The following is a 26,588-nucleotide window of genomic DNA, read 5'->3' as shown; positions in this document are numbered from 1 at the left end:
TCTACGAAATTTATTATATTCGGACTCAGAATATGTTAGGAGAATTCTACAGTAAACCTATGTTAAGGATACTGGTCTGTAATTTTAAGGATCCGTTCTTTTACCTCTCTTATACTCAGGGATCACCTGTGCATTTATTTCCCAGAAACTTGGGAATTATTGCTGGGCTAAAGGTTCACGATAAATGCGTGCTAAGTAAGGGGCTAACGCGGTAGAGGACTGTTTGTAAAACCGAACTGGGATTGCATCCTGTCCTTGTGACTTATTTGTCTTCAACTCATCCAGTTGTTTCTTTACGCCAGGGATGGCTATGTCACCCATAAGGGAGTCTGTGCGATGATCAAAGGACAGTATGTTTGTACGATTCTGCTACGTGAACGATTTCTTAAATGCGACCGGTGAAAGTAATTGTATACTCCGAGCATCGATACTTTTATGAACGCTCGAATTTCTACTAACTTTTGCCCGCCGACATTTCCGGGGTCTTTTATGAACGGAGAGAGCAACAGACTCTGCTTGTTCCGCATCTGGTTGTGGAGGAATATGCTAAAACTGAAATTGATTGACAAAATAGCCTTTAGCGAGATAGTAAGAATGAGGAAATGAAACTGGTGGAAATCAAGACACATTCATAGGAATTCTCCATCAGAAAAAAGCATTCGACAGCGTAAAACGGTGCAATATGTTCGAAATTCTCAGAAAAGTTTGAATAAGCTATAGATAACGAAGCGTAATATACAGTAGGTACGAGAACCGAGAGGGAACAATAAGTCTGTGTGACCAAGAACGAGGTGCTTGGGTTAATAAGGGTGTAAGACAGGGATGCACTCTTTCGCCCCAACTTTTCAATCTATACACCGAAGAAACGATGACGACAATGACAGAAAGGTTCCAGAGTGGGATTGAAATTGGACGTGAAAAGATATCAATAAGAAGATTCGCTGAAGAAATTTCTGATAATGTACGTTTGGAGCACAGGATTGTTTGGTAGTGAAACATGGACTGTGAGAGAACAGGAACATAAGCATCTGAGATGTGATGCTACAAAAGAATGTTGAAAATTTGGTAGACTGATAAGGAGAGAAATTGGGAGGTTCTCAGTGGAATGGGCGAAAGAAGTAATGTATGGGAAACACTAACAAGAAGAAAGGGCAGGAATATAGAACGTCTGTTAAGAGATCAGAGAATAACTTCCGTGGTACTAGATGGAGATGTAGAACGTATAAACTGTAGTGGAAGACAGAGACTGGAATACATTCAGAAAATAATTGAGGGTGAAGGTTGGCAGTGCTACTCTGCGATGAAAAAGTTAATTCAAGAGACGAATTCCTAGCGGGTCACATCAAATCAAACAGAAGACTGATTACTCAAAAAAGAAGCGCATGCAAATGCTACTCGGAAAAAAAGATAATGGTGGAAGCTTTTTATCGGTCCTTGAACGTTCTAGCGCCGACTATATTAGGATTATGCGATAGTGTTCAGGCGTAGTTGTGTAAATAAATGTTTGTAAGTTGGCAGCTAAGCTCGTAGTGGTCGTATCCTTGACTTGGCACAACCTCTATGCAGTAGACCTCGCTGATGCTGTCAGGATAGGAGCTTATCATATTGCAGCGAGGCCGTTACACTCTACTTCACGCGTTAGCTGCTTGCAGAGCTTTGGAGGTCGCCGCGAGTAGAATACTGTTTCAGAATGTTTGCTCAAGTGCCTGCCAACCTGGAACACGACATTTCAGAGACGCTGCGTGCTGGGATAGACGATGTCATGTCATAACTAAAGGCCGACTTCCTTTGTCAGCAACAATAAGATACCTATTTCAGAATTATGTACGTTTGGTTCATTCCACTTAAATCTAAACTCTACCATACGGTGTCATGGTTGCAGCTCAATGAAGATTGTAGCAGCTTGTGGAACGATTAAATCTACATCTACAAGACTATTCTGCAATTCACACTTAAGTGCCTAGCAGACGGTTCTTCGAAACACTTCATGTTATGTCTCTATCGTCCCACTCTCTAAAAGCGCGCGGGAAAAATGAACGCTTACATCTTTCTGTACAAACTTTGATTCTCTTTTTTTATTATGACGATCGTTTTTCTCAATGTTGGTTACTGACGATAAAATTTTTTCCCATCCAGACGAGAAAGCTGGTGACTGATACTTCGTGAAAAGATTTCGCCGTAACTACAAACGCCTTTGTTTTAATGACTGTCATGCCAACTCGCGTGTCATTTCCGTGACACCCTTTCCACTATTTAGCGATTATACAAACCGAGCTGCCCTCCTTTGAACTTTGCCCTCCTTTGTACTTATTCGATGTCGTCCGTAAATCCTAGCTGGTGAGGATCCCTATAGAACGATAATGCATCTAAGTGGTCTTGGAATAAAATGTAGTATTTGTTTTGCCTCAACCCCCACCCCCCCGCTCACCTTGGCAATACTCACTATGTGATCGTTGGAAGAAAAAAATTGGAAATTTGTGAAATTTGTGGTAAGGACATATGGGACCAAAGTACATAGGTCATCGGTGGATAAGCCAACACTACTTAATCCAACATAAGCTAACTTACGCTATGGACAACACACACATCCATGCCCGAGGGAGGACCCGAAACTCTGACGGGGGGAGCCGCACGGACCATGACAAGGCGGCCAAGACCGTGTGGTTAACCCGCGCGGCGATCGTCGCAATTTATGTTCTTTATAATAGTAATTCCTATATATTAGTCGAACAGACAGATATCGTGGCTATGCCATTTTAAAATTGGTTCTGGTCTTCTTATGACTTTAAGGGCGGTAAATGACAGCATCATCTGCAAACCATCTAAGAGAGCTGCTCAGATTATCTCCTAAATCGTTTCTGTAGATTTGGAGCAGCAGAGGGCCGATAGCACTTGAGGAACGCCAGATATTACGTCTGTTTCACTCGATATACGAGGATTGTAACTTAATCAGTGGCAACTATTTATTCACAAGCGATACAAAAGAGTTACTCGTTTGCACCTATTGCTGTTTTTCAAATTAGTCACCAGCATTGTGTAGAACCGGCGCTACCAGCGATATGGAAGGCGTAGTATACCGTTAGCAAAGCCTGTTCTGTTGATGGTGCGAATGGAGCGGTGTACTACCTGTCGAATCTCTGGAACAGTTCTGAAGACAATGCCTGAAGTGGTTCCTTCATCTTCGGAATCAAATCAAAGTGACAAGGACTTAAGTCGTATTACTGTTCGTTTTTGGAACATGACCTGCACCCAGCTTTGTGAAAGAAGCGGCGACACTTTCTGCGTAACCCACCCATCATTTTGCACGACAATGCGCGGGCGCATACAGCGCAGGCTGTGGCCGATCTGTTCGGCCGATGGGACAGGGAAGTACTGTACCATCCACCATACTCCCCGGACTTAAGTCCTCGTGACTTTGATTTGATTCCAAAGATGAAGCAACCACTTCGTGGCATTCGCTTCAGAACTGTTCCAGAGATTCGACAGGCAGTAGACCGCCCCATTCGCACCATCAAGAGAACAGGCTCTGCTAACGGTATACTAGGCCTTCCACATCGCTAGCAACTGGTTGTACACAACACTGGTAACTACTTTGAAACACAGTAATAGGTGCAAACATGTAACTCTTTTGTATCGGTTCTCAATAAACAGTTGCCACTATTTAAGTTCCAACCAGCGTATTATTTACAGTGTCAGCGATCTTCTGATGCGTGTTGTGGAGACTGCTGTTTGAGAAAATTTTGATAATATTTGGGCACAAACAAGTGTTACTTATTTTTGTAAATTAAAAACTACTTCTGTGGTAAATAAATAAACAATTTTCTTTCACAGTGAAAACATGGGCCAGAAAACCAGAAGCTGTATTCTTTTTATTTTCTGTGCAATTAGGCACGTTCAACCGTGGGTCATTTTCAAGCACATATCTTGAGCGTCCAGCTTGGAAATGACCCGCGGTTGAAGTTGGTCAATTGCATGGAAAATGGAAAGAATATAGCCAACTTGGACCATATTTCCGTTCTCAAATCACTTTGGAGCAATGAATACCCACAAAAATAAAATTAAAATTTTCCTGCAGACTTTTTTTTTCTGTCGCTCAGCTCCTTACCAGTCCAGATGCATGAATATGTTGTTGTTGTTGTTGTGGTTACTGCAACCTACGTCCTTCTGAATCTACTTAGTGTATTTATCTCTTGGTCTCCCTCTACGATTTTTACCCTCCACGCTGCCCTCCAATGTTAAATTTGTGATCCCTTGATGCCCCAGAACATGACCTAGTAACTGGTCCCTTTTTTTTGTCAAATTGTGCCACAAACTTCTCTTCTCTCCAATTCTAATCAATACTTCATCATTAGTTGTGTGATCTACCCATCTAATCTTCAGCATTCTTCTGTAGCACCACATTTCGAAAGCTTCTATTCTCTTCTTGTCCAAACTATTTAGTGTCCATGTTTCACTTCCATACATGACTGCACTCCATACAAATACTTTCAGAAACGACCTCCTGACACTTAACTCTATACTCAATGTTAATAAATTTCTCTTCTTCAGAAACGCTTTCCTTGCCATTGCCAGTCTACATTTTATATCCTCTCTACCTCGACCATCATCAGTTATTTTGCTAGCAATACTCCTTTACTACTTTAAGTGTCTCATTTCCTAATCTAATTCCCTCAGCATCACCCGACTTAATTCGACTACATTCCATTATCCTCGTTTTGCTTTTGTTGATGTTCATCTTATACCCTCCTCTCAAGACACTGTCCATTCCGTTCAACTACTCTTCCAAGTCCTTTGCTGTCTCTGATAGAACTACAATGTCATCGGTGAACCTCAAAGTTTTTATTTCTTCTCCATGGATTTTAATACCTACTCCGAATTTTTCTTTTGTTTCCTTTACTGCTTGCTCAATATACAGATTGAATAACATCGGGGAGAGGCTACAACCCTGTCTCACTCCCTTCCCAACCACTACTTCCCTTTCATGTCCCTCGACTCTTATAACTGCCATCTGATTTCTGTACAAATTGTAAATAGCCTTTCGCTCCCTGTATTTTACCCCTGCCAGCTTTAGAATTTGAAAGAGAGTATTCCAGTCAACATTGTCAAAAGCTTTTTCTAAGGATGCACAGAACATGTACAGAAGGACTAAAACCAATACCATGATGCGTGGTCTCATCTTGACGTCTTCGAGATGATAAAGCTTACTTTGTGACTTATCATTGTGCGGACAGAAGACATTAGTGCAAGGATGGTCCTACCTGTTGTGCTGTCGATGACGGCTCTCGCCCTGCTTCGACCTGCTACTACGGGAGGCGACGCTTCTAGCGCCCAGAACGATTTCCACCACCACCGTAGTTCGCACTGTCCGAGCACTAGCGCGCTAGAGGACAAAGGCGGCGCGTAGTGTTGCCGCTTATCCAGGCGGTGTCTGATTTGCATAGCCGACCGCCGCGCCCGCTTACGTCGCCTGCAGCTTATCTTGGCGCACGTCATTCTCGCTGCCCACCACCGCCGAGGTTAGCGAGAGGGCATGGTAGCACGCTTAAACTTTGCTTTTCCATTTGTCTAACTATCCGCCGATACCGAAGTGCTAGTCAAGTGGCTCGTAATTCCATCACTTACAAGGAGACGGCACGACCTTGGGGTTGGGGATTTGTTCGAAATTTGGTGAAAGAGGACCGCTAACATCTCACGTGGTTAAAATATTAGGACGCACTACCCGGAAAATCTCGGGAAAAATCGATCCAAAGTTTTTTAGGTGCCGTATGAGTATACAGTGTTGGTCCATCGTCAAGCCGCTTTCTGGCTTAAATGGTCGCCGGCACGGTAGCTCAGCGTGTTCGGTCAGAGGGTTTAGCTACTATCTGTAATAAAAAACTGAGTCAACGAGTCAACGAACAACCTGAACGAGTGTCATTGTACGTCCGCCACGTGCCGGCACGGTAGCTCAGCGTGTTCGGTCAGAGGGTTAGCTGACCTCTGTAATAAAAAAAAAATATAAAAAAAACTGAGTTAATAGGTCAACAACGAGCTGAAACGGGTGTCTTGCTTGCGACGTCCTCACCCATCAGATGAAACGAACGAAAACGACCAAAAAAAAAACGAATTCAACGAACAATATAGAAAAAAAAAAAAATGGTTACGGCTCGGACTCTAACGCCAGATGTCTCGGGTTCGATTCCTCCTCCGGCAATTTTTTTCTTCTGTTTCATTTTCTTTTGTTATTCCACAATTATTCAGAAAGTTTCCCAAACCTACATTATCTTTAACAAATTAGTTACATTACTGAATAAAAATTATTTTCTTTTTGTCGAACAACACAATTCATGGCGGTGGGTTTTCCATTTTTCACTGTAAAGTATATGAGGAAAAATATTGGGTTTTTAATCAGAATAACGAAGTCGATTGGGAAACATTCAATTTTTATACATATAATAATTATAAACAAGAACATAGCATCGCGATAGATTTCTTCCGAAGATGTCGATGCAGTTAAATTATTTTCCATCAACAGCTTTTCGTAATACACCACTGCGTCCTTCAATCGTAATTTTGATAGATCACTATGAATGGATTCTTCAGGAATTTCTTCTCCTATTCTAGGCGAGCCAGCAACTTCTTCAGTCGACATGTTTAGCCTCTGATCGGAATAATACGTTGAAATTTGAAAAAGGCACGTCTGTTCACGACGAAATCGAAAAACAAACTGCCATTTACTTCTCACGGGTCGCGCACAGTCGTATGCGCAGATGACTGTTACAGTCCCAAGGGAACCCTTACAAGGCCCCTTTAAACCTTGAAACCCCATAAAACGGAATAGAACAACGAACACGATTATTTTTCAGTGAATGAAAACTTGACGTTCTTGAGCTAAAATAATGTTTTAAAATAATGTAAGTTTGAGAAACCTATTGCCGGCCGGAATGGCCGTGGGGTAATAGGCGCTAGAGTCTGGAACCGAGCGACCGCTACGGTCGCAGGTTCGAATCCTGCCTTGGGCATGGATGTGTGTGATGTCCTTAGGTTAGTTAGGTTTAATTAGTTCTAAGTTCTAGGCGACTGATGACCTCAGAAGTTAAGTCGCATAGTGCTCAGAGTCATTTGAACCATTTTGAGAAACCTATTGGTGGAATAACAAAAGAAAATGAAACAGTAGAAAAAGAAAGTGCCGGAGTAGGAATCGAACCCGAGACATCTGGCGTAAGGGTCCGAGTCCTAACCATCTAGGCCAGACTGCTGCTCGGCAATGGACTAACATTGTATACTCAAAAGGCACCTAAGAAACTTTGCATCGATTTTTCGCGGCATTTTCCGGGTTGTGCGTCCTAATACACTCTGAAACACGTATGTAACGCAGCAGCGATGGCGAGGCATTGTAGCATCTGTGACCAGAGAGTATGCGCTTGACCGCGCGAGTGTTGCGAGCGGTTCTCAGTCGGTAGTAGTCTTTGCGAGTTAGTCTGTCGTTGCGAGTCTGTCAGTTTAGTCGTTGCGAGTCTGTAGCTCTGTCTAGTTGAGAGCAGTACTCAGTCTGTAGTCGTCATGCAGAGCGGTCGGTCAGTAGTAGCAGCCCAGTGCGGTTGTGTGATGTAGGCGGTCGGCAACAATGGTCAAGATGAGTAATAAGGTATACTGTTAATTAATATAATCATTAGATAATGAAAAATTTTATTTATTGTAATTATTCTCCAACAAGTCCCCCAATAATAATTTTTTATTTCAAAAGCATTTTCTCAAAAATTTAATTTTTTATTGAACTCAAGATCTCGTTGCGCTTCCCATTTCATTCCACTTCTTTTGAAGAAAAATTTCACTAGAATCACAAAAAAAAAAAGGCAATATTATTATTTGCAATGCAGTTCATCCAAGCGGTGCGCAACAACAAGAGCAGATATGTGACATCGATTTATTCTCAGGTAAGACTTTAATTCTGATTGTTTTACACAGGGCCAAACACCGATGTTTCGGTTTAATTGAATTTCCTTATCACTGAATGGACTTTAAATTTTGTGAAGGATTTATATTTGAGTCAGATTGCGTATTTCACATTTTTGTTGCCATTGTCAGTACATTTCATTGTGGGCAGGTTACGCTTAGAGCCATGTCCATCAGCATTTGTAATTAGTATCGTCCTTTTCTTTAAAATTTTTGTGGGGAGGTTACACTTGCCCCCCAATTTCTATTAAGTATTGTTATATTTTTTTTCTTTTAAAATTTTTGTGGGGAGATTACACTTGGCGACACCCAGTCCAGGATCGTATTTCGTTGAGAGTCTTTTGAGCGACAGTCAGATATCTGCTCTTATTTGCTTAAGTATAATTAGGATTTGGCGCTACGCTTTTATTAATCTTGTGACTTTCTCTCTACAGGTCAACGGCGATTTGCTGCTTTGTTGTATTTGTGTGTTGCTTTTGCATTGTGCTTATTTGCTTTGTGAAAAATTTTGACTATTGTAAAAATGCCGCGAAAGACTGTGAATAGTGTATCGCGAAGTATTGTGAATGAAATTACCGACTTAAACAACGTGACCGATAGTAATTGTGATACGCAACGTAATGATGACAATCCTGCGTTCACTAACAATCAGTGCATTCCAACCACTAATGATGACTTTCACCTTAATGATGAACAAACGAACTCAATTGTCTCGTCTGTTAACTTGACGACAATTGATGACGCAGAATGCTCTATGGTAATGAGCGCTGTAGAGCTTAACACACCCGATTTAGAAAATCCAAGTAATGTACAGACAAATTTTTCGAATGAAAATGATCAGTGTAGTGAGAGTATGACGGATCCATTTAATTCCGAAATAATGTCTGACAGTGTACATCCGACTGATAATCCTTTTTGTAAGTTGCAAAATGACCAAATGGTCACACAAAGCGCGAAAACTGCAGGTACACCATTAAACAGTACTGAGAATGCAACAGCTACTTTAAGTTTGGATCAATTTATGACAATAATGCTACAGTTTAAGAACGATCTTGGTGTAGATATCAAACAAGATAATGAAAAACTCAAACAACAACTTAGTGCAGATATCAAACAACAGAGTGAGAAAACAGACAACAATTTCAGACAACAGAGTGAAGATTTTAAACAACTTAGGGAACAAAACAGACAGCTTAGTGAGCAAATTAGAGACGTTGCCGCGCAGTGCCATGACACTAAGGAACAGTTGCGCGTGGAAATTGAGGCGTGTTCTCAAAAAAATAGCGAAGAAATTAAGACTGTTGCGCAAGAATTAAGGGAAATGCAGACAGCCGCAACAGAAACACTCAGAGACGAAATTAGCGGAGTCGCTAAACAGTGCTCTGAAAAAGCTGCACAATTACGGGACGAGTTTAGAGCAATGACGATAGAACTTTCGCGCACTATGGACGCAAAGATAGACACGAAATTCGAACAGCAGAACACTCAGATTAACGAGCGCTTTAATCAGCACATACAGAACAGTGATACGCGTTTCCGCAGATTTATTCAGGATCAAAACAAAGTAAAACGACAAGTCATGGAAACAATCACTGCACAGAGACAAGAGGACAAACGTAAAATATTCGCGAAAGCGAAGACGTATGTAGACAATAATATTACTACAGTGTCCGACAAAATTAATACCATAGGACAATTGAACGCGGAATTACGGGATGAAATTTCTGATCTTAAAGCAAAAACAGATACACACACAGTAAATATTCAAACAGTGACAGATAGATTCGAACAACTAGATCTAACACAGGATTGCGATGTCATCAAAGCTGATGTTAAAAAACTGAGCGAAACTACGCGCAAGTTGCAAAAACAGATTAATGCGTCTGATTCTAAAACCGATGATCAGGTTAAAATGCTGTCTGAAAAATGTGATGAATTGGCCAGCCGTATTGATGTCATCGAAAATACTAATGACAATAAATCAGACGATACTGCACCGGTTTCATTTAACCAAACACCTGAATTTCAAAATTTACAGCAGACAATTAATGAGATCGATTCATCTAACAATACGTTACGGAGGAAGTTGTCAAACTTACAACAAGAAGTAACAGAGATCAAAAACATGTCAGTTAATAACATACCACAACAGACGCCACTTTTTGAACATGTGTCAGACTCACGCAGCGCGTATAATTTGTGTAATCTACAGAGAGTACGGGACTTAGATTCCGATCAACCGCAGTTCAATAGATTCTCTTACGATCCTGAACCTGTTTCATTACACAGAGATGATAATTTCGACTATAAACATTTTCTGTCAGTAAGAAAGTTCAAAATATTTAAAAACGATAGAACGCAGATTCACCCACTGGATTGGATTCAGCAGTTTAGCTTTGCTCTTCCACCGACTTGGCCTGTAACACATAAACTTGAATTTATTTGCAGTTTTTTGGAAGGCGAACCGGCAACTCGTATGAGACCGATCGCGAGGCAGTGTTACTCGGTAGAGGAATTTCAGAATGCTTTTCTGTCAGCGTACTGGTCGAAGACGACACAGCGCGGAATTAAAGATCAACTAATTAGTTTGCCAAACTATGAAAACTCAAATTTTCCCAGTGTAACGCAATTTTTTGAGCATATGGTACAACAAAACCAGTACCTAAGTGAACCGTACAGTGAATCCGCACTTATACAACTATGCATCTCTAAATTACCACGGTCATTACGAGTGTCACTTCTAACGGGCCAGCAAAAAGAAAACATCTCAGCATTCAGAGATCTTTTACAGCTCTTGGAAGTACAGCAATCCGATTATTCTTTTGTAAACAAAAACTTTTCGAGTAACAACCAAGGTCAACAACAGTACTGCAATTATGATCAGGGACGTAATTCCAATCGGAAAGATAGCAGACGCTTTAGGAACAACAACTACCAAAACCTTAATAACAGGCAAAATTCTAATTATCAATACCGTCAAAATTTTCAGCAACAGGAACAACACTTTAGTAACAATAGAGGTGTTTCACAACAACAACATCAAAACCAGCCGATTAGGATACCTAACCAACAATGGAATACACAAGGTCAACCAGGCTTTAATGTTCCGCCGCGTGGACGCATAGTCCCTGGTCCAACAAATAGTAACGTACGTCAGCAAGGAAACAACTACGTACAAAGAAGACAGTATTTCAATTCCTATCGTAATGCACCGTATAGGAATGACTATTACGACAGACGTAAAAATAATGAAGACAATTTTCAGCGAACATCTAACAACAGTCGGTCATACCAACAGCAAAATCATACGCAAGAACATATTCTCATGAATGAACCCGACAGTAGGTACCATCCAGAGCGTAACACGCCTGGAAGAAGTAATAGGACAGTTCAAATAGTCGAAATGCCACAGAATCCTCCTAATAATAATAACACGTCAGATAGAATCTGACTAAATACTGCACAGGACGCATCTTCTAATAACACAAGCACTACCTTAGACACGCAAAATGTTGTTCACGAAAATGTAATTACTTTTGACGACATCAGAGACACTCTTTTACAGGAAAGACCAGTTATTCAGAAAACCATTTCACATCCTGTTATCGAAATTAAAATTGGTTCATCGAAATTTTCAGCAGTAATCGATTCCGGATCACCTATATCAGTAATTAATGAGGAGACTTTCAACGAGTGCAACAAAGAGAATACTTATCCGACGTTACCTTTAGGCAAAACAAAAGTGAAAGGAGCAGTATCGAGTAAAGGTGTAGACGTTAAATTACAGACACATTTATCATTTTGTATTGGAGGTCATACTTTCCACTCTAATTTTTGGATTGTTCCTTTATTGACAACAGACATAATTTTAGGCACGAATTTTCTGGTACAACACGACGCAGTTATCGACTTTCAGAATTCTTATTTAATGTTAAAGGATGAAAATATACAATTGGCCTTAGAATTTCAGCACTCTTTATCTGCGGAAGAACAAACAATTAACCGCACAGAGGTCATTTCCGCAACACGTAACATAGACTGTAATCCCATATTGTTCACGGATACGTACGTACATAACTATAATACTCCAGACGAAGCTGACTACGACGTTATGCAGTTAATTTCTGATAAGGTTAAAGAGAGCAGTGCAACTACAGACGACGAACGAACGCAATTACACAAAATTCTTTTACAGCAAGCTCCAGTTTTTGACAACATTCCTGGTACTATGTCCGGCTTTATGTATGAATTTCAAGTCAAACCGCACGACACATTTAAAGCAAAGCATTATCCCATTCCATATATTCACAGAGAACAAGTTAAAAAAGAATTGCAAGATATGCTTGATCAAGGAATTATTGAACCAGCAGTTAGTCCGTACATAAACCCGCTACATATTGTTAAGAAAAAAGATGGCTCACTTCGCCTTGTACTTGATTCACGTCACATTAATGACATTATTATTAACGAAACAGATCGACCACAGACACTAGAGGAACTTTTACAGAAATTTCACGGTACAGCTATTTATTCCACATTAGATTTGAAATCGGGATTTTGGCAAATTCAACTTCATCCGAATTGTAGAAAATATACAGCTTTTCTCTGTTTTGGCGACTGTTATCAATTTTGCAAATTACCGTTCGGCTTAACTATTTCTTCTGCAGCTTTTATTCGCGGTTTGAACACAATACTTCCGACAGAACTTAAGGACAGAATCACGACGTATGTAGACGACATTCTTATAGCAGAAGCTAACTGGTCCGAACACAATCTGATTCTTGAACAACTGTTACAAACTTTTCATGCACAAGGACTTACAGTTAATCTTAGTAAATCGCACTTTGGCAAAACTTCCATAAAATTTCTTGGACACGTAATTTCAGCAGAAGGCATTGCACCTGATCCGGAAAAACTTCAGGCTCTACGTGACATTACTGTTCCTACAACAAAAAAACAATTACGCAGTTTTTTGGGCTTAATTAACTTTTTTCGTAAATTTATTCATCACTCTGCTTTAGACACACCCAGATTATGTCAATTAACAGGTAAAAACAGTATTTGGTCTTGGGATAAGCAAGCACACTCTGAATTCATGAACCTGAAACATGCTCTGTTGAATGCTCCACTTTTATCGCACCCAGATCTCACCAGAAATTTTTCCATTGCCACTGACAGCTCTAACACCGCTTTAGGAGGGTTATGAAACACGTATGTAACGCAGCAGCGATGGCGAGGCATTGTAGCATCTGTGACCAGAGAGTATGCGCTTGACCGCGCGAGTGTTGCGAGCGGTTCTCAGTCGGTAGTAGTCTTTGCGAGTTAGTCTGTCGTTGCGAGTCTGTCAGTTTAGTCGTTGCGAGTCTGTAGCTCTGTCTAGTTGAGAGCAGTACTCAGTCTGTAGTCGTCATGCAGAGCGGTCGGTCAGTAGTAGCAGCCCAGTGCGGTTGTGTGATGTAGGCGGTCGGCAACAATGGTCAAGATGAGTAATAAGGTATACTGTTAATTAATATAATCATTAGATAATGAAAAATTTTATTTATTGTAATTATTCTCCAACAAGTCCCCCAATAATAATTTTTTATTTCAAAAGCATTTTCTCAAAAATTTAATTTTTTATTGAACTCAAGATCTCGTTGCGCTTCCCATTTCATTCCACTTCTTTTGAAGAAAAATTTCACTAGAATCACAAAAAAAAAAAGGCAATATTATTATTTGCAATGCAGTTCATCCAAGCGGTGCGCAACAACAAGAGCAGATATGTGACATCGATTTATTCTCAGGTAAGACTTTAATTCTGATTGTTTTACACAGGGCCAAACACCGATGTTTCGGTTTAATTGAATTTCCTTATCACTGAATGGACTTTAAATTTTGTGAAGGATTTATATTTGAGTCAGATTGCGTATTTCACATTTTTGTTGCCATTGTCAGTACATTTCATTGTGGGCAGGTTACGCTTAGAGCCATGTCCATCAGCATTTGTAATTAGTATCGTCCTTTTCTTTAAAATTTTTGTGGGGAGGTTACACTTGCCCCCCAATTTCTATTAAGTATTGTTATATTTTTTTTCTTTTAAAATTTTTGTGGGGAGATTACAACTCCTGGAAATTGAAATAAGAACACCGTGAATTCATTGTCCCAGGAAGGGGAAACTTTATTGACACATTCCTAGGGTCAGATACATCACATGATCACACTGACAGAACCACAGGCACATAGACACAGGCAACAGAGCATGCACAATGTCGGCACTAGTACAGTGTATATCCACCTTTCGCAGCAATGCAGGCTGCTATTCTCCCATGGAGACGATCGTAGAGATGCTGGATGTAGTCCTGTGGAACGGCTTGCCATGCCATTTCCACCTGGCGCCTCAGTTGGACCAGCGTTCGTGCTGGACGTGCAGACCGCGTGAGACGACGCTTCATCCAGTCCCAAACATGCTCAATGGGGGACAGATCCGGAGATCTTGCTGGCCAGGGTAGTTGACTTACACCTTCTAGAGCACGTTGGGTGGCACGGGATACATGCGGACGTGCATTGTCCTGTTGGAACAGCAAGTTCCCTTGCCGGTCTAGGAATGGTAGAACGATGGGTTCGATGACGGTTTGGATGTACCGTGCACCATTCAGTGTCCCCTCGACGATCACCAGTGGTGTACGGCCAGTGTAGGAGATCGCTCCCCACACCATGATGCCGGGTGTTGGCCCTGTGTGCCTCGGTCGTATGCAGTCCTGATTGTGGCGCTCACATGCACGGCGCCAAACACGCATACGACCATCATTGGCACCAAGGCAGAAGCGGCTCTCATCGGTGAAGACGACACGTCTCCATTCGTCCCTCCATTCACGCCTGTCGCGACACCACTGGAGGCGGGCTGCACGATGTTGGGGCGTGAGCGGAAGACGGCCTAACGGTGTGCGGGACCGTAGCCCAGCTTCATGGAGACGGTTGCGAATGGTCCTCGCCGATACCCCAGGAGCAACAGTGTCCCTAATTTGCTGGGAAGTGGCGGTGCGGTCCCCTACGGCACTGCGTAGGATCCTACGGTCTTGGCATGCATCCGTGCGTCGCTGCGGTCCGGTCCCAGGTCGACGGGCACGTGCACCTTCCGCCGACCACTGGCGACAACATCGATGTACTGTGGAGACCTCACGCCCCACGTGTTGAGCAATTCGGCGGTACGTCCACCCGGCCTCCCGCATGCCCACTATACGCCCTCGCTCAAAGTCCGTCAACTGCACATACGGTTCACGTCCACGCTGTCGCGGCATGCTACCAGTGTTAAAGACTGCGATGGAGCTCCGTATGCCACGGCAAACCGGCTGACACTGACGGCGGCGGTGCACAAATGCTGCGCAGCTAGCGCCATTCGACGGCCAACACCGCGGTTCTTGGTGTGTCCGCTGTGCCGTGCGTGTGATCATTGCTTGTACAGCCCTCTCGCAGTGTCCGGAGCAAGTATGGTGGGTCTGACACAGGTGTCAATGTGTTCTTTTTTCCATTTCCAGGAGTGTATTTTAACCACGTGAGGTGTTAGTGGTCCTCTTTCACCACTCAAAAATCGGACAAATCCCCGACCCCACGGTCGTGCCGTCTCCTTGTTAGAGTGTTTGACGATGTATTACCAATATTTCAAATGACTGTAGCGTGCACGATTACATTTAACCAATACGCTGTATGTATGGTGAATAGTAACTAAGGGTCTGTTAGAAAATAACTTTCCGTTTTGGAAAAGTAAAGGCTCCAGACAGGTAGTTGTGACGCTACGGATAATGGAAGTAAGAATAACAATAAAAAAAGGCACCTTCATAGGATTTGTAGACACGGAAAAAGCTTTCGACAGTGCAAAATCGTGGAAGATGTTCGAAATTCTGTGGTAAACAGGAGTAGGCTGTAGGATAACGTGGATAATACACTCCGACGTAACGCCAAGGGCCGGCACGTCGGCCTGGAACGTTGCAGCAGAGACGGCTGTGAGACGACGTCAGCCAATAGTAGGCTGGCGGCCGCCTCTCTACGACGACATCGAGACGTGAGCGGCCTCTACACGAGGAGAATACAAGCCCCAGTGGAAGATCAGCCGTCTTGCGAACGCTACAGCAGTGACTTATGAACTGTACAGTTTTGCTTGCATTGAAATTGTATACAGGATGAAAAGTATTTAAACCGACAAACTCTGGGAGGTTGTAGGGGACATCAAAGCAAAAATATTTTTCCCTAATGTCATTTTTTTCGTATGAGGAATATTTAAACCGGTAGAGGAAGATTTCTTTGGCGGCAAATTAATTAAACCAACAAACATTTTTCCATTTTTTATGGCCAAGAGACAACACATTAGCACAACCGAATTTCAATTACAGTAGATATTCAAAAATGTCCCCATTGACACGTAAACAAAGGTTACACTGTCAGCTCATATTCTGTCTGACACGGGAAAAAACATCAGGAGTGTCCTGAATTGTTCCCCACACAAAAAAGTGGGGATCGATCAGCCCATGGTACAGGACCACCTCTGCCAATCCACGTTTCTGGGAACCGTCGATCCAGGAATCGACGCATACGACGACTGAAATGTGCCGGCCCCCCGTCATGTTGGAACCACATGCGTTGTCTTGTAGGGAGCGAGACGTCTTCCAGAAATTCTGGCAATGCTCTAGCGAGAAACTTGTAATAGTACCTGCCATTTAATGGCCTAGGTAACAGATACAGCCCAGTTAAACAATCTCCAACAACACCGACCCACACATTAACGAAGAACCGCACTTGATGAGCGATAGTAGCTGTGGTACGTGAGTTATCCTCACTCCAAACACGTCAATTGTGCATGTTGAAGATTCCATCACGCCCGAATGTTGCTTCATCGGTAAACAACACAGAGCATGGAAATGTAGGATGCATTTCACACTGTTCCAGGTACCACTGCGAAAACTGTGCTCTGGATGGATAATCAACTGGTTGCAAGTTGTGGACACGCTGTAAGTGAAATGGACGTATTAATTGCTCTCGGAGGACTGTTTTTGCACTCGTCTGATTCGTCCCCATTTTACGTGCAATTGCACGAATGCTGATTGAAGGATCGCGCTCCACATGCTGCAAGACAGCTTCCTCAAATTGCAGCGTTCTTACGGTGTGACGGCGTCCCTGTCCAGGTAATCTGCTAAATGGCCCGGTCTCACGCAGACGTTGGTACACAGCAGCAAAGGTCGTATGATGCGGAATAAGGCGATTAGGATATTGTTGTTGCTGTGCAGCTGGTCCCTTGTGGTGCGCTACGTAGTACGCACCAACCATATCAGTGTACTCACTCCAGGTGTATCGCTCCATTAGTAAACAGAGACAATGCACTACTACACTGGTGGACAGCAGTTGCCTACAACTGAAGAGCGTAATACGCCCTCTAACAACTGAAGATCGTAATACGGTCTCTAACAACTGAAGAGCGTAATACGGCCTCCACCGGTTTAAATAATCCTCATAGGAAAAAATGACGTTAGAGAAGATTTTTTTTAATGTCCCCTACAACCTCCCAAAGTTTGTCGGTTTAAATACTTTTCACCCTGTATACTGAAGGACACTGTTCATTTGCATGTCGCCATTAGCTTGCGACACACCTTTGTGAATACGCGAAGTTAAGTACGACGGCTGGAACTTAAATAGTGGGAACTATTTATCCGCAACCGATACAAAAGAGTTACATGTTTTCACCTGTTACTGTCCTTCAGAGTAGTATCCGGCGTTATGTAGAACCTGTTGCCAGCGATGTGGAAGGCGTAGTATACCGTTAACAGAGCCTGTTCTGTTGATGGTGCGAATGGAGCGGTCTACTGCCTGTCGAACCTCTGGAACAGTTCTGAAGCGAATGCCACGAAGTGGTTCCTTCATCTTCGGAATCAAATCAAAGTTACGAGCACTTAAGTCCGCGGAGTATGGTGGATGGTACAGGACTTCCCAGTTCCATCGACCGAACAGATTGGCCACAGCTTGCGCTGTATGCACCAGCGCAATGTCGTGCAAAATGATGTGTGGGTTGCGCAGAAAGTGTCGCCGCTTCTTTCGAAAAGCTGGTCGCAGGTGATCCTCCAAAAACGAACAGTAATACTGTGCACTGACGGTCTGCCGTTGAGGAACGTAATGCGTTAGGATAACACCATCACAGGCGTACACGAGAATCAGTGTAACCTTAGACCGTTCCATTCGCACCTCCAACAGAACAGGCTCTGCTAACGGTATACTACGCCTTCCACATCGCTGGCAACGGGTTCTAAACAAAGCTGGTGACTACTTTGAAGGACACTGACAGATGTATACATGTAACTCTTTTGTATCAGTTGTGAATAAATAGTTGCCACTACGTAAGTTGCATCCATCGTATTGTCATTTATCTTTCTGTAATAAACTCCATTAACACGATTTGCTTGAATTGTTGTCTAAAAGCAGCTTCCCTGGGCACCCTATATTAGAGGAGTGGGTAGAACACTAACACTAAGAGGGAAAAAAGACGAAAAGGACGCACCAGAAACAGTTACCCGAATGGGATGGAAATCGGTAGATTTGATGCACATGTACAAACAAACATACGATTAGTTTCATAAAAATTGGGTAGTTTATTCAAAAGAAAGAGCTTCACAATTTGCGAAAGTCGATAACGTGTTGGTGCAACTCATGATGAAGTCCCATATTCCGTAACAGAGCGTAGGAGTCGATGCGGGAGACCCACACTGCCGTACTAGGCAGTGCATGTGGTTTGCCATTGCCTTCCTCCGACCGTCATGGGGATGAATGATGACGATGAAGACGACACAACAACACCCAGTCATCTCGAGGCAGGTGAAAATCCCTGACCCCACCGGGAATCGAACCCGGGACCCCGTGCTCGGGAAGCGAGACCACGAGCTGACGACTTGGTCCAACTATGGTCGTGTTACAAGCAGTTAATCGGCTTGGCATTGTTTGATACAGTTTTGGATGTCCACCTGAGGGATATCACGGAAAATTCTGGGTCGTTAGATCGTCAAAATCCCGAGCTGGTTGGAGGACTTTGCCCATGAGACTTCAAACGTTCTTCGGCCTGTAGTCTCATTGACTGGAGTAGAACCGTCCTAAGTGATGAGTCTCGCTTCCAACTGAGCTCCGGTGACTATCGAGAACGTGTCTGGAGAACCCGTAACGTTGGTGGGATGCCTGCCTGATTGTCGCCACCCACACAGCTCGACAACCACAGTGTTGGTCTAGGGTGCCATCTCTTTTCATATATGGTATCCCTCGGTTGGCATCAGCGACACACAGCACAACGGTGTGTCGACTTTATTCTATACCCCTCGTTCGTGCCCTACATGGCAAGCCATCCTGGGGTTATATTTCAGCAAGATAGTACCCGCTCGCGCACTGCGAGCGATTTCTACCCGTTTTCACCGTGCTGACCAAACTCTACTTTGGCCAGTAAGGTCGCCGGATCCCTGAGAAAGTTTGGAGCATCATGGGCAGGGCCCCACAACCAGCTCGGGATTCTGACGATCTGACGTGCCAACTGGACAGAGTTTGGCACGATATCCCTCAGCAGGACATCCAACAACTCTGTCAGCCAATGTCAATCCGAATAAGTGCTTGCATGAGGGCCAGGGGTGGATCGATTCACACAGTTTGTGAAGCTCTTTCTCTTGAATGAATGATCCAATTTTTCTGAAACTGAAATCATTCGTTTTTCTGTACATGATCATCACATCTACCGATTTCGGTCCCATTCGGTTAATTCCTTCGTTCTGCGTCACTTTTTTTGCCTTACACAATATTTATAAGAACCAAGAGGGAGGGAGAAGTAAGAATGAAAGGCAAAGAACGAAGTGCTCGGATTAAAAAGGAGATAAGGCAGGGATGAACTAGATTCAAAAGCGGGATTAAAATTCAGAGTGTGTGGATATTAGTGATAAGATTCGCTGTCCGCTCCCGATAGCTGAACGGTCAGCGCGACAGACTGTCAATCTAAAGGGCCCGGGTTCGATTCCCGGCAGGGTCGGAGATTTTCTCCGCTCGGGGCCTGGGTGTTGTGTTGTCCTAATCATCATCATTTCATCCCCATCGACGCGCAAGTCGCCGAAGTGGCGTCAAATCGAAAGACTTGCACCAGGCGAACGGTCTACCCGACGGGAGGCCCTCGTCACACGACATTGCATAAGATTCGCTGGTGACAGCGCTGTCCTCAGTGAAAGTGAAGAATAATTGAAGGCCGTGTTGAATGGAATGAACAGTCTAATGAGTGCATAACATACGTTGATAGTAAACCGGTAAAAGAAAAATAATGACAAGTAACAGAAATAAGAATAGCGAAAAACTTACCACAATTGGTTATGACAAAGTAGAAGGACTTTTAAATGCGAACATTTTAGGTTAGGCTTTACCGAGACTGTTACTGACATTAAATGAAACGACAAGTTCACTGTTACCAGTCACCGTTTTATTTATTTCGACGACGCGTTTCGAAGGTTTAAACCTCCATCATCGTGTGGATTTACATTAGTTAGTGTTACATTTGTGTGTGTTTTGTGTTACGATTTCTGGAGGACCTTGTGGCACTGCCTAGTAGAGAAACAAGACACTATTTCAGAATATGGTTTAGGATTATTTTTGACAAAAAAATTAAACTGATATCTAATGGTAAACATTAAATAAGTAAACTAGAGTACCTTCAGTGGTCACAGGTTCCTTTTGCTGTCGTAACACATCTCATGTATACTGCCACATTTGTAAACAAACTTGTCTAAATTGGATTTATATACCACCTGAGGTACACACACATATATTTGACACCTCAAAACAAACACCTCCAAATGCTTTAAACAATTATTCTGTAATAATGTTGTTACGATGCATATTCTTTGCACTTTGCGATTATGTCTTCTCTTCTGCTATACGAACCTTGCACCCAGCTGATTCCAGACGCCATATTTGTTTACAAATGTGGCAGTATACATGTGATGTGTTACAACAGCAAAAGGAACCTGTGACCACTGGAGGTACTGTAGTTTACTTATTTAATGTTGACCATTAGATATCAGTTTAATTTTTTGTCATAAATAATCGTAAACCATATTCTGAAATAGTGTCTTGTTTCTCCAATAGGCAGTGCCACAAGTTCCTCCAAAAATCGTAACACAACACACACACAAATGTAATACTAACTAATGTAAATCCACCCGATGATGGAGGTTTAAACCTTCGAAACGCGTCTTGGAAATAAATAAAACGGTGACTGGTAACAGTGAACTTGTTGTTTTATTTAAAGTAGAAGGAGATAAGGAATTCTGCTCCCTTGGAAGAAAAATAACCTGTGACATATAAAGCAAGGAGGACATAAAAATCGAAAGCTGTGGAGGAAGCTAGAGGTTGGAACACGTTGTACAAATACCGGGAAGTGAGGGCGTATGGTGAAACAGCTACTCTGAGAAGATGAGGTTGATACAAAAGAGACACTCGTGGCGGGCAGCGGCGAATTAATTACAAGAGTACCATGATGAAAACGACGGCTTCAGTTGCATGATAAATATTTATTTATGATCCAACTATTTTCGCTGAGTTGCAGCCATATCTTCAGATATACGTATTTACTTGGTAATTTACTTCATACGATAACCATTTGACGACCCAATATTCTTTGTCCAATTCTGATGAACATGTTCAAAGGTCAAGAATTTAGACACGACAGAATGCCAGTACAGAAAATCAGAGACGTAACATAATGGTGACAATATGTGGCATGCAGTGATGACGAAGACCAGTGGTTCCCAACATGGGGGTAATTACCCCATGAGGGGTAAAATGAAATTTTCTAAGAGGCAAACTAGTCAATTTCTGACTGCTCTCATAGGTAAGGACCTCAGAAATGTTGAGGAGCACCGATATGGACGCAGCTGCAGTTTGCTGCAGTTGCAAGAGTAATTTTTGAATTTAAAAAAAATCGAATGCCTTGTGAAGTCAACGACAACGGCATTAACCTGGGAGTTCAAATGGTTCAAATGGTTCTGAGCACTGTGGGACTCAACTTCTCAGGTCATTAGTCCCCTAGAACTTAGAACTACTTAAACCTAACTAACCTAAGGACATCACACACATCCATGCCCCAGGCAGGATTCGAACCTGCGACCGCAGCGGTCTCGCGGTTCCAACTGCAGCGCCTAGAACCGCACGGCCACTCCGGCCGGCACTAACCTGGGAGTGGATGAATTGAACAGTCTCCGTTTGTAACGAGGCAGCTACATAGGATTTTTTAATCACCCACTGCAATGTTAATGTCAAACATAAAGTTGATTTTAAACAGTTGATGAGTGATGGGAGAAGGGTGAGAAGGTGGAAAAAGACCTTTTGTTAACGTTTTTCGGAAAAAATTAGTTTCATCTAATCGGCAAAGGATGTCCGAGCCGGCACCAAGCTTCGAGTTCCAAGGTGTGCAGTAACCCGAGAACTGATGTATGATTTAGTCAGACACTGCGCTGTAATTCTGCTGCACTGACCAATGTATCTTTGCGTCAGAGTCATTGCGATTACAACTGATCTCGATTTAAACACTGTTAGGAAGTTATTACCACGAAACTCATTCCTTGTAATTCTAAAAAATGGTTCAAATGGCTCTGAGCACTATGCGACTTAACTTCTGAGGTCATTAGTCGCCTAGAACTTATAACTAATAAACCTTCCCTCGAGTGAGAAGTTTATTTTCGTGAAGTTATGATCTGGCCGTTCGTTGATTGACGTCTCTGTTCACTGTAGTAAGTTTAGTGTCTGTGTTTTACGACCGCACCGCAAAACCGTGCGATTAGTGGACAAAAGGACGTGCCTCTCCAATGGGAAACGAAAACATTTGATCGCAAGGTCATTGGTCAACCGATTCCTCCACAGGAAAACACGTCTGATATATTCTGTACGACACTGGCGACGGCATGTGCGTCACATGACAGGAATATGTTGTCGACCCACCTAACTTGTACACTTGGCGAACGGGTAAAAAGATTCTCCTACCTTGCCCGACTTAGGTTTCCTTGTGGATGTGATAATCACTCCCAAAAAAGTGATGAAAACATAAAGAGTTTGTCACATAAACTGCAACAAATGAATGCAACAGTTTCACAGTCGTACAGTTCTCCCTGTGCTCTGTCAAAACATATGTTTTTAACGTTTTCAAATTTTTTCGTGTGTAGACCGTCAAATCCTGCATATGTCCAAGCGAATCTGAACGTGTCCTGGAATTTTGGAGAGCGAAGTTGATTATATAAAAACTTAAACTTCTCACTCGAGGGAAGACGTGAAGCAAGGACCTTTCGTTCCGCAGCTGCTCACGCTAACCACAGAACCACGGCGCTCCTGAGCTCATACTATCCTTGATGTTGCCTATGTTGCGCATGGGCTGCTGAGTTTGTATATTTTGCTTATTTTTTTCATAGTTCCACACAACTTCTTCCTGTTTTCTGTGTTCAGTTTTTGAAGGCCTATTCACTGTGCCAACTTATAACTAAATCTGAGGGGGGTGCGATGGGGAGGTTTCCTTGTCAGTGAACTGAAATGTAAATATCCCTAGTTTGTTTCCAGTAATTTAGTGTAGAGCACAGACTTTTTTTACTGCTCCGTACAGATGAGACAGTTATTTGCTCATTGTTTTGTCATTTAGAACTCTCCTGGCAGCCAGATGCGCGAGTTCTAAGGCCCCAGTTACGTGGTCCAGTCACAATGCGACCACCTGTCAAAAACCCGAATAATCACATTTTACAGTGCAGGCCCCTGTGAGGATGCAAGAAGAGAGTCACTGATATTCTGGAAGCTATGTCAACTCTAGTGCTGTGGACAGTTGCGCTAGATTTGACGGATCAGGAGCTATGGTGCGAACAGCCCAGTTGAGATGTACCCACAGATTCTCAATTGGGTTTAAATCCGCGAGGGCTGGTGCTCTTCAAACCACATACGTACTCAGCGACCTGTGTGACACGTTGCATTGTCCTGCTGGTAGATTCCCTCGTACGAGAAAAAAACATGTGCATGTAGTAATGGACATGGTACCCGAGGTTAGATGCATACATTGGTCCACTGTGCCTTCCAGAATGACGACGTCACCCACGGAATGCCACGAAAACATACCTCAGCGCTCCCTGCTCCGGCTTGGACCCTACATACGATTGTTGTAAGGTGTTTGCTTGCAGACGTTTCACGTGGATGGAGGGCAAAAAGTGATTAATCTTAAAAGGCCTCTCAGCGGACCTCCAGTTGTACTGGCGTGCATATTGCAGTCTACCTCGCCAATGAACCAGCAAGGGTGCACGAATCATGCCTCAGCTGCAAAAGCTCTTACGCAGCAACGTTCGCTGAACGGCCGTTGAGGAGACATTGTTGGTTGCCCCTTGGTTCATTTGGGCCGTTAGTTGTTCAGTAATTGAACGTCTATTCGTCAGTAAACATGTCGAGGGCAGTCGTTCACGGTTGTCATCTATGGCCCGTGTTGCGCAACAGTTGTCTCGGCGGCAGTTTGGGATAGCGCCATATTACGATGCACTGCTACTGTAAACACGGCGACATGCGGAGAGTTTACAAACCTAGCCGTTTCCGAAATGCTTCCACCCTTTGTCTGAAAGTCGATGATATATCCCTTTGGACGTCAGATTCAATGCTCCCGTTCCGCTTTCTTTCCCCCATACGCCTGAGCTGCTTTATATACTCTCCACTGCTAGTGCTGCCACCTTTCGTCTATGAGTGATTATCGTACATTGACGCTGAACATATCTACATCTACATCTACGTCCATGCAAGCCACCTGACGGTGTGTGGCGGAGGGTACCCTGAGTACCTCTATCGGTTCTCCTTTCTATTCCAGTCTCGTATTGTTCGTGGAAAGAAGGATTGTCCGTATGCTTCTGTGTGGGCTCTAATCTCTCTGATTTTATCCTCATGGTCTCTTCGCGAGATATACGTAGGAGGGAGCAATATACTGCTTGACTCTTCGGTGAAGGTATGTTCTCGAAACTTTGACAAAAGCCCGTACCGAGCTACTGAGCGTCTCTCCTGCAGAGTCTTCCACTGGAGTTTATCTGTCATCTCCGTAACGCTTTCGCGATTACTAAATGATCCTGTAACGAAGCGCGCTGCTCTCCGTTGGATCTTCTCTCTCTCTTCTATCAACCCTATCTGGTACGGATCCCACACTGCTGAGCAGTATTCAAGCAGTGGGCGAACAAGCGTACTGTAACCTACTTCCTTTGTTTTCGGATTGCATTTCCTTAGGATTCTTCCAATGAATCTCAGTTTGGCATCTGCTTTACCGACGATCAACTTTATATGATCATTCCATTTTAAATCACTCCTAATGCGTACTCCCAGATAATTTATGGAATTAACTGCTTCCAGTTGCTGACCCGCTATATTGTAGCTAAATGATAAGGGATCTATCTTTCTATGTATTCGCAGCACATTACACTTGTCTACATTGAGATTCAATTGCCATTCCCTGCACCATGCGTCAATTCGCTGCAGATCCTCCTGCATTTCACTACAATTTTCCGTTGTTACAACCTCTCGATACACCACAGCATCATCTGCAAAAAGCCTCAGTGAACTTCCGATGTCATCCACGAGGTCATTTATGTATATCGTGAATAGCAACGGTCCTACGACACTCCCCAGCGGCATACCTGAAATCACTCTTACTTCGGAAGACTTCTCTCCATTGAGAATGACAAGCTGCGTTCTGTTATCTAGGAACTCCTCAATCCAATCACACAACTGGTCTGATAGTCCGTATGCTCTTACTTTGTTCATTAAACGACTGTGGGGAACTGTATCGAACGCCTTGCGGAAGTCAAGAAACACGGCATCTACCTGTGAACCCGTGTCTATGGTCCTCTGAGTCTCGTGGACGAATAGCGCGAGCTGGGTTTCACACGACCGTTTTTTTCGAAACCCATGCTGATTCCTACAGAGTAGATTTCTAGTCTCCATAAAAGTCATTATACTCGAACATAATACGTGTTCCAAAATTCTACAACTGATAGACGTTGGAGATATAGGTCTATAGTTCTGCACATCTGTTCGACGTCCCTTCTTGAAAACGGGGATGATCTTTGTCCTTTCCCAATCCTTTGGAACGCTACGCTCTTCTAGAGACCTACGGTACACCGCTGCAAGAAGCGGGGCAAGTTCCCTCGCCTACTCTGGCGGTGGTGTCATTAGTGTGACAGGACCGTGCTGATAACTTACATTTTCCAGGAGATTTTTTTTTATTTTGTGCCTTATAGCGGTGTGTCATCCGAGACGAACTATAAAAACTTGAAGTTTTACCGAAATCCAGACCTCGGGACTGAATCATAACCTCTTTTAAAAAGAGAGGCGCAACAATTTGCCCAAGGTAAGTATGGTTTTTGGCACAGCAACATGTTTCCTTCTCAAGACAGGCCATGACGAATCATCTGGGCATTACCTCAATCCCTCGGCATTAACCTAAGTCTGGATGACTGTATCAGGAATTGAACCCTGGTTCCTCCAAATGCGTGTTCCGTGTGCTAGCCACGATCACTGCGCTACATCGCCATGACCGGTCTGGTGAACGGAGCAGTGGATGAGCAGGGGGCATGGTATGGCGCAGAGAAGGCGGACAGTCATACTAGCGAGATATGCAT

The 26,588-nt window shown here is 43.2% G+C and overlaps 1 protein-coding gene across 2 annotated transcripts in view; it reads right to left on the bottom strand.

Annotated features, from left to right (window-relative positions):
- The window catches only part of LOC126424859 (arylalkylamine N-acetyltransferase 1-like), a 251,708-nt gene that overhangs the window by 154,535 nt on the left and 70,585 nt on the right, over positions 1–26,588 (bottom strand). Inside the window, exon 1 of one of the 2 annotated variants that reach the window (XM_050087674.1) lies at positions 5,259–5,416. The exons of the other annotated variant lie outside the window; for it this stretch is intronic. The gene's annotated coding sequence lies outside the window, so the exon portion shown is untranslated. Of the gene's footprint in view, positions 1–5,258; positions 5,417–26,588 lie in introns of those variants that run through there. 2 annotated transcript variants of the gene reach the window in all.

Source organism: Schistocerca serialis, chromosome 10 (assembly GCF_023864345.2).
Source record: "Schistocerca serialis cubense isolate TAMUIC-IGC-003099 chromosome 10, iqSchSeri2.2, whole genome shotgun sequence".
NCBI lineage: Eukaryota > Metazoa > Arthropoda > Insecta > Orthoptera > Acrididae > Schistocerca > Schistocerca serialis.
This window is presented reverse-complemented; position numbering and strand designations above follow the sequence as displayed.